Consider the following 14,693-nt stretch of genomic DNA (forward strand, 5'->3'; position numbering starts at 1 on the left):
ATTCCATGTTGAGCCCTTGAGAGAGGATTTCATGGATCCCTGCGTGTCTCCTCTGTTGCACTTCCCAATTCATAGGCCTCTCCCAACTAGAAGTAAGTTCCAAGAGCTGGGGAGTATCTATTGTGTGCATCACTTTATTCTCAGTACCTTAGGCAGTACCTTCTATATTGTGTATGTGATCAGCAAATAGTTGCTGAATAAATAGGTACAGACGCTTTACCTATAACTGCATTGAAACCACAAAATAATTCTGTGAGGCAGATGGGCGATGCCCATTTCACATAGGAGAAATTGAAAGAACACATGTAAGTTGCCCAAGGGTTACATAATGAGTACAACAAAGAGACCTTTGTTTCAATACAGGCCTAGGTTTTGTTTTCTTGTTTTTGTTTCACCTGGAGCTTTGTAGTTTGGGAGCTGGAAGTTTAAAATGAAAATATAATAGGTGAATACTTGCTTTGCATACAATTTTAAAAAGTTCGATTCATGCAAAAAAAGAGTGTTAAGTTTTATTAACAAATTTAAGGTTTCTCTAGCAACACATATGTAAGTTATATTTACTAATCATAGTGCCAAGTGTCCTGTTTCTTTTGTCTGTTTTTTTTTTTTTTTAAGATTTATTTATTTACTTGATAGAGAGAGTGAGAGAGCACAAGCAGGGGGAGCAGCAGAGGGAGAGGGAGAAGCAGACTCCCAGCTGATCAGGGAGCCCACCGCAGGGATCAATCCCAGGACCCTGGGATCATGACCTGAGCCAAAGGCAGATGCTTAACCAACTGAGCCACCCAGGTGGCCCCTCTTTTGTCTGTTTTTATTTTATTCTCCCAATCTTTTATATTCAATACTTAGCTGTAAATGATGATCAGGTTTAATAGAAGAGGTTAACATTCTCAATGGCTTTTGAACCTTACACCTAGGTTCTACATTTTCAGAGAATCAACTAATGAACAGAGTTTCTTTAACTTTTCCACCTAAATAAATAAAAGCAACCTAAAGATTGGAGGAGAGAAATCATGTAAGAACAGAAGTCTGAGAGAAAATGATAATATTAATCAAATTTTATCGCATGCTTACTTGTAGGCAAGGCTTCAACTCATTCAATCCTGACAAAACTCTCAGGAAGTATTACTTTTATTTGCACCTTACACGTAGGAAATAAAAGAAGCTTGGAGAGACTCTACAACTTGCCCAAGATGAAACAGCTACCAAGTAGGAGGAGTTTTGTCTGACATCAGAGTCTGAACTTTTAACAATACCTGGCATTGACTCTTACTAGACCTCTATAAGCATGAAACATCAAGAAGTTTTATCTTAGAGAGCCACCAGAATTTTAGGTTACTTTATTATGAACATGCTTGCTTATTACATAAAAGTAATTGCTTATTTCTCCTCAAATCTTAGAGTAAAATTATTCACCCAAGGCGATATAACATGCTAGAGAATCTCTGCCTTTTCCCCAGCACACACATAATACCCAGTTGGAAATGTACAGGTATAAAACATTTCCTGTGGATATCATTTGCTTCAGCTGAGGTTTGAGCTGGAGCTAGAGGTGAGGAATACATGATGCATGAGACAGGAAAGATAGAGGATTAGAGTGCTCTGATAGCCTCCCCATTTATGATCAGTCACTGAGAAAGTCCTTCTATCTACTCTCTACTTGGTGGAAAGGACAGAGGAAGAAACGAAAAGCAGAAAGAAAAACAATGAATGGGAACATTCAGGAGGGTGTGCTTATCATCTGGTGCCGAATCCAAGACCATAAATCAAGCATTGCTTCCCTTCCCCTCCATACCGTCCATATCACATTATTTTCTAGTTGCTTTGGTTGTGGGGTATATTGGCTCACTGCGTACATTTGATTTACGATTCAGAGCTAGGTGATGAAGCAAGGAAATATTCTTTTGCCTGAAGTTTCTGTGGCTGCTTGAAAATTCGCTTGGGAAAAGCATGACTTTTGTCCGTCTTTCATGGTAGTGAATTTAGTGACACGTGCAATGTAGTAAAAAGAAGATGAAAAGAAGAGAAAAAACAGTTTGGTGTCTAGAGACAAGTCCATCAGACTCACAGCAAGAGAAGAAATCACAAAGATTTCTTTGTTTTGTTTTGTTTAAAGAATTTGGCTTTGAGGATAGTGGCATTTTCTGTCACCATGGGATAAATTTCTTTGGGAAAAAAAAATCTCTGCTGGTGAACAGTTCTCAAGGTGACCTGGTAGGCTTAGAATTTAAACAAGAGGTGTCAAGAGCAGAAAAGAGTGCTGAGGAGAATAATGTTGATGCCTCCTGAGAAGAGAACACAGGGATTTAAAAATAAAGTTGGAGCTTTTGATGTTTGGCACAATTTCCTCAAAGAAATTATGTTCAATTACAGTTCAGACCCGAGCACTATTCCATGGTATGTAGGTGGATTTTTAATTCTCAAATCAACAGCAACAACTAAGTCAAATGGATTCTTTTAGTTCTGAGGCTGAGGAAGTGTCAGGACTTGTTCAAGTTTCTGGAAGATGAGAGGGAATTGCCTTTTGGCATGCACGTTGGGGGAGGGTTAGAAATATTAAAAATAATCTATTTTTGGTGTTTGTAGTAGGCTGCTTGTGGCATAAGATCCCCAAGTAACAGAGTTGTGTTATGACATCAACAGCCTTCTCAGGAAGGGGTTGTTTTCATTCCCATTTTATAAATGAGAAAAGTGAGGCTTAACAAGGTTGTTGGCTTTTTTCTCTAAATATTCACGATTGAATCTACACTGTTTGACCCTGATCCTGAGTTCTTACCATCATGAGAATTGCCCACATGTCCTTCTGGGTTCTAAATATTTTTAATATTTTCATATTCAACTACTCTTGGAAAACTCTAGGTTAAACCAAGTAAAAAGTTTTCTTTATGGCAGGACTTTTGCGTTGTGAATTTTCAAGTGGGGGGTATATTTGGTAGCATTTCTCACCCTGGCGTAACTAGGAAAATTTTAATTTGCTGCACATCTTCGGGGACTAGAGTTCTTCAGAATGAATTTGGGAAATGATGCAAATGGTAGGTAAGTGTGACCATCAGTCGCTTTCAATATCTTAGGCCAAACATGTGGCAAAAGGATAATTTCAGCCACCAGAGAAAGCTGGTAAGGAAAATAGATATTTGGTGACCTTTGAGCTTCACCATTTAAATTTGCCAGCGGATTTCATAAGGCGGCTTATTGAGTGATAAATAACAGTGAGTTTCAACCACACTGGCTAGGTTCAACACCCAGCTTTGCCATTTACCTGCTGTGTGAACGCAGTAAATCACTAAGCTTCTCTTTGCTTGTTCCTCCTCAGTCAAATAAAGATAATAATAATGCTGCCTCATGGGAGTGCTATGAGGATTACAGAAATGAATATTCCTGAAGTATTTAAAAGAGTTACTGATACACAGTAATTGCCATGTAAGAGTTTATGGAAATAAATTATATAAATTTGGCCTTATTGTTCTGGCATGGATTTAGACTAAAAAAATATAAAAGAGCCCCAAATTAATCCAGATGAAACTTTTTAAATGAATTCCCAACACCATGGGAAATAGCAGTTGGATGTCTATAGGTCTGATAATAACTTCTCTGAAACTTTGCACACGTCTCTAGATTTACATGATTCCAAGAACGTGGGTTTTCAAAGACAGGAAGGCCCGAGTCTGAATCCTATTACTTACAAACCTTGAGAAAATTACCTAGAAATTATTCTTAGCTGGTATTTAACTACAATGCATGTCATGCTCTTGACCCATAGTAGACATTTGTTAAACTATATTCTTTATTATTCCTTTTTTTACTGCTTACATAATGATTCTGTTGCCTTGATAAGTCATATGAACTTGGCAATTCGCTGGCCTCTTACAATACTGGCCAGTTAGTAAGAAATATTTTTTTTCCTCTTAAGAAGTTATGTGAACAGCAACATAGTTGTCAGTAAATTAGACTCCAAAAGGTGAATGGGATACCAACTCTAGATGAGAATTTAAAGAAAAATAATAAAGTGTATATTTTAATAAGTGCCTATCGAACTTTATTTTCAACTGCTTTCTAACTGAATATAATATTTCTGTATTGTTTCAGTCCTTCCTTTATTTTCTCTTTTAGTTGAGGATTTGGTAGCTTTTATCTGCTAATAGCTAGTAAAGCTTTTAGCTGATTTATTGATATTTTAAAATAGCTGAACTAACTAAATTACTTGACATTCAGAGTTGTCTATTTAAGCTAAGCAAATGCTAATTTAGAATGCCTTTGCCCTCTCTCTAGTTCCTACTTAATTCAAATTAAATTTCAACTTTTCAATAAGTAAACAGTATACTCTTAGCTAACTTCAAATCCTATTATTGTGTTTCGCCCAGTGTAGAAAGTGTTGTATATGATGAAGGGGATGCCACGTCTCACATATGTCCACCAATGGCTCTCAACTCTAGAGGTGGGGATTCAGGATAAGTCTTGGAATATCTGTGATTGTCAGGTAGCATGTTAAATGCAAAAGAAAATTGCTCTGCAAGTTAGAAGACTGAGTTCTGTTTTTGTCAAGTCATTGTTTATCTCTAGATTGTGATTCCTCATCAACCAGGGAGGAGGCTAGGCTAAAAGATCTGTAAGATCTCTTGCAGTCAGATCTTTTTAACGCCTGCTTTAATTTACTAAACTAAAGCCTCTCTTCCTCAGAAAACTGCTCAGTTTATAAGAAAGTGTTATGAAAATCTTTATTTTATTTATTTTGTGTGAAAGACACTTTATTTTAATTTCCATGGCTAATTCCAAACACAGAGATGTGGGGGAATACTTTTAGATAATTGCATCACGTAAGAATTTACCAAGTACATCATTCAGTTGATCTAATATGCATTCTAGAAGACTCCACAATAAAGGCAAATATGCAAACTCAGGTGACTTTCAATATATTAAGCAACCACATATTAATCAACATATCAAACAAACTGGCCAGATGATCTTTGCAAAATATGGCCTCTATCTTGCAGCATTTATTTTCCCTGAAAGTCCACAAAGAGTTAAATCAATTCCCACAAGGTAACTCAATTTGTCTTAATACCAAAAAGCCATTACTTTAAACACAATACTGCATTCTTGGTAAACTTCTGAAATTATATTCTAAGTTCTTTCATGGTTTATTAGGTTTCTAAAATCAGTCCTGTAACTACTAATTAATAATTTTGTTTTGGCAACCATGTATATCAGATTTCTAAACCAGAGAAGATTCCTTGTGTGACACATACTTCCATCACTAGTTAGTGACTTGCCTAACCCCCCGTGATGCCAAGACCATGAATTCCAGCTCCACAATGTTCATTTTAGTCTCCATCTGTCCACTGCCTGGCTCCCACCTCTCACTTTGCAAGAGGATGCCTTTTTATTCAGTCATGAGAGAAATGGATACAAGAATAATGATAAATTAGGGCATACATATTATCTGGGAAAAAAATCTTTGCATATGTTAGGCTCTAAGATTCTGATATAAAATAGCAATTAAAATTAGAGCTAATTACAGTCAGTTAAGTGTCCAACTCTTGATCTTAGCTCAGGTCTTGATTTCAGGGCTGTGAGTTCAAGCCCCACGTTGGGTTCCATGCTGAGCATGGAGCCAACTTTGAAAAAAATAAGGTGGTGCCTGGGTGGCCCAGTCAGCTGAGCGTCTGACTCTTGGTTTTTGCTCAGGTCATGAGCTCTCAGCAGGGAGTCTGCTTCTGACTCCCCCTCTCCCTCTCCCTCTGCCCCTACCCCCCCTAAAATAAATAAATAAATCTTTAAAAAAAATAGAGCTAATTAGTTTTCTAGTTTTAATATTTAAAGTAATATGTATTCATTCAGTCTAAAAGTACACACATTTGAATAATTGCCTACATAGATTGAGATATAATTTTGACATACACACACATATGTATAAATTATCGACAGGAACTATTTGTTCCCATCAATAAGTGGGTAACCGGATCTCACGTATGATGCATTCATGTTCTGTGATGCTGGCATTTTCTATGTTATATGGAATCCTCCCTTTACAAATGCCCTGTTTTCATTCATTTTTTAGTCTAGATGTTTACTAAGAGGTTTTCAAACTGTGTACTGTGGAAAGAGTGTTCCATTGTGGTATGAGTCCTAATTATTAAATAATAATGCTTAACACCACCATCCTGCATGCTTTTTATGTTTGTTTTGCTTTGTTTTATTTCTATCAGGGAGTAGGTACATCCTTCTCTTTTCCCAGTCTTCTCACATCCATGGGCTCATTCACTGGTGAACATGCCCCACGGAATCCCGACTTTGCTCAGTTTCCCTGTTTCTGCCCCTGTCCCATTTGGTCCCCCTCACACACCTTGACCATCTCTCGCAACTCATGTTCTTAAACACACACACACACACACACGCATTTGTGAGAATCCATTTTCACCCATAATGCTGCTCTTTAGCATTCTCTCTCTTTTTGACATTTCCTATAGTAGCAAAGATCTATACCACATATGAGCAAACAGCCAATAACAGATCATAGTATCAACAAAATCAATGAAGAACAGTTATTAGTAAGACCTAAAAAAGGAGGTTGGGGAGGTAAGGAATGTTGAGGGAAAATTAGAACCAGAATGTTGGTTGATCGGGGCCTTTCAGCCCTCTAACTTATGTCCAAGTGAAAGCTGCTTTAATTCTCTTTCTGCTGGAATCTATACCTAAGTATGCACAGTGCTCAAATTTATATTAACTCAAATACCCAGTGAGACATCTAAGATTGAAAGGAGGGCTTGGCTGTCTTTCCATTTTTTACTTACTTGCAATATCACTTAAGTTTGCTGTATTTAAACTGCATTGAATCACAACAGTAATAAAGCCTCCAGCTTCCCTATTCAGCCTGTGCTTTAATGAGGTTCGCTTTCTACCAGGACTCCATCTCTGTTCTTTATACCCCTCTGCAGTATGAGAAGTTCGTTAAAATGAAGTCTAGTTTGGAAATATTAAGACAAGGTTTTTCAAAAACAGTGCCAATGGGAGATAAGTTCTGTGCTTGATATAATGGAGAGATAAAGAGGTCATATATTCTTGAATACATACATAAGGGCAGATCATGCACTGCATATAGCAGACATTCCTAACCCTTGGGGAAGCATATATTCAGATATATATATTGAATATATATTCATATATTCAAACAAACTGCTTTGAAAACTCATCAGGTAAATGAAAATGCAAGGGTCACTTTTGCCTCAATAACTTTTGTAATTCAAGAAACCAGAACTGTATATAAGTCACATAAGCTGAATGACTTGCAGTTCTGTGCCCACGTCTTCAAAAGTTCAGCAAACCAAAAGAATATCCCTATGATAGAATGTTCATTTATACAATTGTATCATTTTAGTGTATGAAACTCACAAGGACATTCATAGTATTTAATCACTTTAAAAATGTCACACCCACCCACTCAGACCCCTGCAGCTCCTTGGAAATTCAGCAGCAACATAAGATTCTTATATATTCTTGTCTTCCACATTCTTGTCTTCCACCACCAATTCATATTTTATGAAAGCCTTGTTGTTTTAAAAACTGTTTTATTTTACACTCCCAATTACCACCAAGTATGTGGGTAAGAACAGAAAAATACCTTGACAGAAAGCTGAAGTGAGGAAAACAGAAATGACTTTTTTTTTTTTAAAGATTTTATTTATTTGAGACAGAGAGAGAGCACAAGCAGGGGGAGGCAGCAGGCAGAGGGAGAAGCAGGCTCCCCGCTGAGCAGGGAGCCTGATGCAGGGCTCCATCCCAGGACCCTGGGATCATGACCTGAGCCGAAGGCAAACGCTTAACTGACTGAGCCATCCAGGCACCCCCAGAAATGACATTTTAAATTGTGTTGTTGGGAAGCTGATGGTTGCCACAAGGGAGGAAGATAGAAGGATAGACAAAATAGGTGAAGGAGATAAAGAGGTACAATCTTCCACTTATAAAATAAATAAGACACAGAGGTAATATAGCATAGGGAATATAGTCAATAATAGTGTAAGTATGGTGACAGTGATAACTAGACTTACCCTTGTGATCATCTTGTAATGGATATAAATATCAAGTCACTATGTTATATACTTGAAACTAATACTATATGTCAGCTATACTTTGGTAAAAAGAATTTTGTTTGAAAACAGAATAATAATATAAAATTTGTCAAGAAAGAAATGTAGAATTAAACATGTTTGGGAAATAGGTTTGTATATATGATGACAAAAGGAGTAACGAGATATTTTAAAAACAGCTACTTGGTAGATTCTTCCGCATTGTGGCAATAACTGGCTTTATGCCCCCATCACTTTTTAAAATAGATGATTCCTTGCTTGATGCCACTAGATTATGGTAAGATGTTGAAGTAGAGTCTTCTCTTTTAGTGATGGTAGAAGTTGCCAAAAGTAATTAATAGTTATTTATATGTTAAATCTCAGTTCACTAGCATCTGCTTGCTTGACACACTGATTAAGTGAAAAATATTTGCTCCCAAGACTGTTTTCAAAAGGGCCACTTTCCCATCATAAAGCCTAAGATCTTATCTTCCCACTGAAGTGTGCATGTTGGGACTGCTCTTATATATTAGCGCACGTGCCAGGTTCAAGATTGTTTCTGACTTCAGCAACTTTTCCAAGTGGCAGGTTTCCCTCACAAGTCAACAGTCTCAACCATGCAGATCATGTACCTTGCCATCAATTGGAAAAGAACCAGAGTTGCCCCAAAGTACAATTAATAAAGACACCCAGGATTACTATTTTCTTCCAGAGAGCTAAGAGATTTCCAGAGTACTTTTGCCACATACGTCATGTGAAACAGGTTTAGAATTTGCTTCCTGTGATGATTGAGAGATTTTTATGTTCCAAAACCAATTTCCTCCCATTGTAGTTTGCCATTGTTCAATATGGATTTTGTTTCAACACACACACACACACACACACACACACACACACCCTCTTTATTCACATTTAAAATATTGCTTAAAGCTCCCGTTGATTTTGCAGAACATTTTTGAGATGATTTCTACCAGTTATTGCCAACCACCTATAAGAAGCGTCTGTGTTAAATTTTCATGTAAGGAATTTGCAGCTGTGAGAAGTTAAGTGGTTTCCCAGAACATCTTGGTAAATCAGAAACCTAACACAGATTACTACTTCCTAATGTGCTCCCTATAGCTATATTTCTCCAGAAAGGAGATCTGTGGGATCATTTGGGGCACGCTAAAAGAAAAGAGAGACTGAATTTGAGCCAGAAACCAACTTGCTCCAGGAGACATCAAGTTTCATATAGCTCTTACCGATAGTTTATGATGGTCCTCCCCATGATTCAGTTTTTCCCATTTAATGGGACACAACCTGGTTACTGAACAAAAACATCCCTCAACCATGAAGTCATTTGTTAGGCCTAGAATTCCATACGTATACAAAAATATATCTCTCTCTCCAGTGTTGTAGCAGACGTTTAATGCATGTAGTTGGTATGTCATTGGGGATAAGATTTGATCTGTGGTCTATCTGAAGCTATGTAATACCCAGTAATATTTTACTGATAGTCAGTACAGGGTCAACCCTATACAGATAATTTCAGTGCATAAGTGATAGAACAGACCTGGTTTGAATCCTAGTTCTGACACTCACTAGCTGTATAGCAGTGTTTAGAATTTAGAAGCTACTTCAATATAGAGAGCGAATATATCTGCTTCACTTCTAGAGCTCACTGGAAATAGGAGCAAATGAAACTTTAGATATTCTGATAATGATATCCATTTTTCATTTTTAAGTTTCTTTTGGTTTCAAATCATCCCGTATTGAGAAAATATATAGATGATTTAAAATCGCAAGGCCTATGAAGCTGTTTATCCCAGCCTCTTCCTTCTTAAGATGGCACCTTTGAGTAAAAGAAAGTTTATGGCCCCCATGGTATGGGGCTTACTGTGAGATTAGGATTAATGGCTATCCTTGTCTCGTAGTGGTCTTTGGGCTAGTCTCCAATGGCTGTGTGGACTCAGATATTCCTTGAGGTGGGGTTAGTCTGTTCCTATACACAAGCATCCTACTAGTGTATATTAATGAGCTTTATCCTCCTGACCCAGTCATAACCCTGTCAGTTCACCCTTGCTGCTGACTCATTTCCAATGAGGCCAGAGGAATCCTGAACCATGACTGTCACTCCAATTTGGTCCCCAGAGTAGTCTGCTCAGAAACCTTTAATGACCAAGATACTTTGCCCCCACAGTAGTAACCAGACATATGGCTACTTTTTTGCATTCTTTCCCAGAGAATATAGTAATTTCTAGGTCCATGCCAGGGCATGTAACTGCACAAGACAGCTTAGAAATGCCAGCCCAGGCTCATCCATCCTTTAGCTGCTTCATTATCATCTCCATATTGGCACATGACACTCAGAATGACGGTCTCTTCCCAGGTGACCAAAGAGTGGACAAACTGAAATATCTTTGCTTTCATATTTTTTCTCAGCTATCCAATAAACATTCTTATTCTAAGAATACAGTTCAGGAAGAGATATTCTAGACATAGAGTCCTGTATCTCTGATCTTCTGTACCTTGCCACATGCCTTTGGAAGACAAAAAAGGCAAACTTCACATTTTCCATTGCTATTGGGTGTAATATTATATTATAATATTTATATATAAATATATAAATAATATAATACTGATATAAATATATAAGTATATGTATATTTCTTCCATTCTGTAGCTGATATTTTTGTTTTCTTTATATAACATATATAAATATATATTAAGATTTGCACACAGAATATATAAAGAGATCTTACAACTCAGTAAGTCAAATAATCCAAGAATGTTACTACTTGTTACTGTGTCAAGTTTCTCATGACTACAAGTTTAAGGAGATACATAATTGCCTGAATACTTATAAGTAAATGTGTTGTAGTCCATGATCATCTGATTAGCCCTTCTGTTTGCATAAAATTACACAGTTTATAAACCAAGTAAAGTTAATTAAAGTTAGTCCCACAATAACTGAGCTATAGAGGATTGAGACTGTTGTCTCCATTTTTTTTTTTTAATTTAGAAATGAAACCTCAAAATTTAACATACTTCCATTACTTGGCATATATGTGCGCTGGAACAAAAGGGTATGAGAGGGAGTTAATATTTCCATGACACATAGCTTAAAATTCTGTCACTCTTAATTGAGACTGTGTCCTATAATTGATCAGAATTTTATAAGTATAGCAGTTTAGGGATTTTGAGATGGTTCTACTCAATCCCATATAAGTACTGGCTCCATGAGCTTTCTTTCCTATCAACATCATCCTGGACTCTGCGGGTTTAGCACCCTACCCTCATTTTTAGCAGAAGGTATAAATGTGCTAAGCCACTGAAAAGAGACTTTGTTTGGGAGGCATATTTTGGATTTAGCTGACTGCAATCTTGAAATGCACAGAAGTGCATAGGTGTTGAAAGACCAAAGGGTGATATGGAGGCTCTCGCCTATGGGCAGCTTGCCTTGAATATCAATGAGAGGAACACTAATAGGGTTCCAAGCCCATAATGATCTGGATCTGTCTTCCCATGATAGGTCACATCAGTTCTTACTACTTAGCTCAGCCAAGCTAATTCAGTCTGTGGGAACAGAACATTCTAGATATTTATCTCGACTTTTAAATATATTTTTTAATTTTTTCTTATTCAGAATACTCCAGGCAGGGGGATACAGCATATAGCCACTAGAGGACAGCAGAGAGCCAGGAGCAGATGCAAGTGGCTTGACGCATTGACACATTTGGAGTAGAAGAATCTGTGACCAGTTAGGAGGCTTCCACTTAATTGGAGAAAAAAAGAACATCTAAGTGCTACCCACAAAAGAGGTTTAGGATGGAGTGCTCAGGTATATCATGATATTGGCATATAGAATTTGAGATACCAAATGGGACAAGCAACACAGAAAAATGGAAATAATAAAGACCTGGGAATCAAGTAAATATCAATTTATTCAACAAGCATTTCTTGAATGCTCACTATACACCATGCACTCAGCTAGACTTCGTAAATGGAAAGATATAATGAAGTGCAAGGAAAGGAATTAGCATAATAAAAAGAATATTTGAGACAAAGCCTCATGGATGTAGGTAAAGACATAGTCTATATATAATTTTAGCTCTGATTTGGACAGGGTAGAATTTTAGGCCCTCTGGGAATTATTACTCAAGATGACATTATTTAACAAAAAATAGGAAGGGCAGAGAGAAATAATGAGAACCAAGTGGAAAGGAATAAGGTATAATGAAAGATAAAGAAGGAGAATGTTATCAAGAAGCATACCTGAATTAATGCTATAAAATGCAAACAAGGCATAGGAAGGAGAATGCGAATGCTAAAACAAATAAGTAAGAAAATTCTGGATTAATGCATAACATTATTTGTAACCTTCCAGAAAACTGAATCTGTAAATTGGGTATTTCTCTTTTTAAATCAAAAGTATGAGGAAAGGAAGTGAAAGTGACAGGTGAAGACTACTCTTTCACAAGTTTGAAATTAAAAGGAAGGAGAGAAAGAAGATTGCAGAGTGGGTAACATTTTTAGATGGGAAAGAGAACATTTATGAAACTTGGATCCAGTCATTAGTAAGATGTGTGTTAAATGCCTCAAAAATTTAACTTGAATTTGTTTTAGAAAAAAACAGCTAAAACCGAAACCAAAATAGAAACACAAACAAAATTCCTTGTGTTTGGAGTGTGGGGGAGGAAAAAAAGAATTTCCTCTCTACCCTTCTAGGTTCTTGGCTGAGACTCCCAGGAGAAAAACAAGTTTAATGGCATGCATGGCTCCTGTACACATAAGAGAGACCCAGGAAAACTGAATAACTCCCCAAAATGACCCAAGCCACCACCTTAAATACCATCTCCAGCTAAAGACAAAGGAAGATGTTGGGGGTGGGAGAGCCAGTTATGGGAGGCTATCAGGACAAACACAGCAAACAAGGGTAGGATTGTTATACAGATTTACATCATTGCCTTCTCCTTTGATAAGAGTTAATAGAGATTTAGTCATCCTTCTCTGCCTGGTACAGAGGGAGACACCCTTACAAATGGGGATTTCCCTCGTAAATGTAGATGTCTTTTACAAAAGGGTAACTTCTACTCCATTTTCAGAGCTTTTCCTATGTCTGGTGTTTCTTAAAATAATCACCCTAAAATCATCCTTATGCCAAAATGGCATATTTGGGGGTGGCAAATTCTGCTCACCCCTCAGCAGTCCTAAATAACACATTGCAACCTGGTGCTAAAAATCAGCCCTATAGATTTATATTATAATGAAGCCTTATCTAACTGGACAGAGTCCAAAATGGCCTACATTATACAGAATTCTGGGCTGTTTTGTTTACGGTCATGACAAAGTTTCATGTACTAATTGCATTTGGTGAGTTGGTTGTAGTCCAAGTAAGAAATATGTTTGTAGAGTGCATTGGGTTCATTTCATTAGGCTCTAGGAGATATTACAATAATGATATATTGCATTTATATACAGGTGTTTTCTCCACAGAACTCTAAGCACTATATCTGCCTTTGAAAGTTCTGCATGCTTATTAACTCCTGCAATACCCTTGAGGGGAAAAAGTGGTAAATATTATTTATTTCTTTTTTTCTGGCAAAGGTACAAAGACATAATGTAATGTCTTTGCACTGACACTATTGGGCAGTACTGGATTAGCTTATGATGGGGTTCAAGGCAGGCTGCCCCAAAATATGCCACTTTGGCATATTGATTATTTTGAATTAAAGTTACTTAAGAAGCAGCTGGTACAAGGATACTCTGGCCCTTTGTCCCCCTGAAAGGAGGAAATAAATCTCTCTTGTGAAAGGTACCCTTCCTGTACCAGGAGGTAGAGATACGTCCCTATTACCAGAGATAGAGAATTTAGGGCCAAGAAGGTTACATAAACAAACCTTGTTACTTCTTCATCAATTTACTACTCCAAGCCCAAACTACTTTGTCTTGTCAATTCCTCACAAATCTATTGTTTCCTTGTCTAAAAGGTATATATAAAAGCTGCCTGCTTTGGTCACCTCTTTGAGTTTCATATTTTTATAAGCTCCCATATGTATGAAATTGGATTTGTTTTTCTCTTATTAATCTGTTTTATGTTAATTTAATTATTAAACCAGCCAAAAAAACAGAAGGGAAGAAGGTAAAAGCTTTCTTCTCCTACTCTCACCTGCTATTTTTAAGACATAATTCATCAGTGTACCTAGTGTCTCCAAGAAGTACAACTTAGCCTCAAGAATGATCACATCTACTGAGTATATGGCCAGCTATGGGAAAAGAAATCATGTGCTCATGACTTCTGTAATACAAGTCTACTTGACAGGGTATATCTTCTTATGAGGGTTTATGCTGATCAAATAAAGAGAGTGAAAAACTGAAGTATCTAAGAAAGCACCGTAATATACCAATTTCTATGCATATCTTTGCTAGACTTTGTAAATAGACATAAGGAAAGTCTAACAGAGGCTTTGAACAAAGAACGGACATAAAAAAATAGGAGACAGAAAAGCAAAGCTGGTGGCATCACAATTCTGGACTTCAAGCTCTATTACAAAGCTGTCATCATCAAGACAGTATGGTACTGGCACAAAAACAGACACATAGATCAATGGAACAGAATAGAGAGCCCAAAATGGACCCTCAACTCTATGG

Source organism: Leptonychotes weddellii, chromosome 10, assembly GCF_054177405.1.
Source record: "Leptonychotes weddellii isolate Sample4059 chromosome 10, ASM5417740v2, whole genome shotgun sequence".
NCBI lineage: Eukaryota > Metazoa > Chordata > Mammalia > Carnivora > Phocidae > Leptonychotes > Leptonychotes weddellii.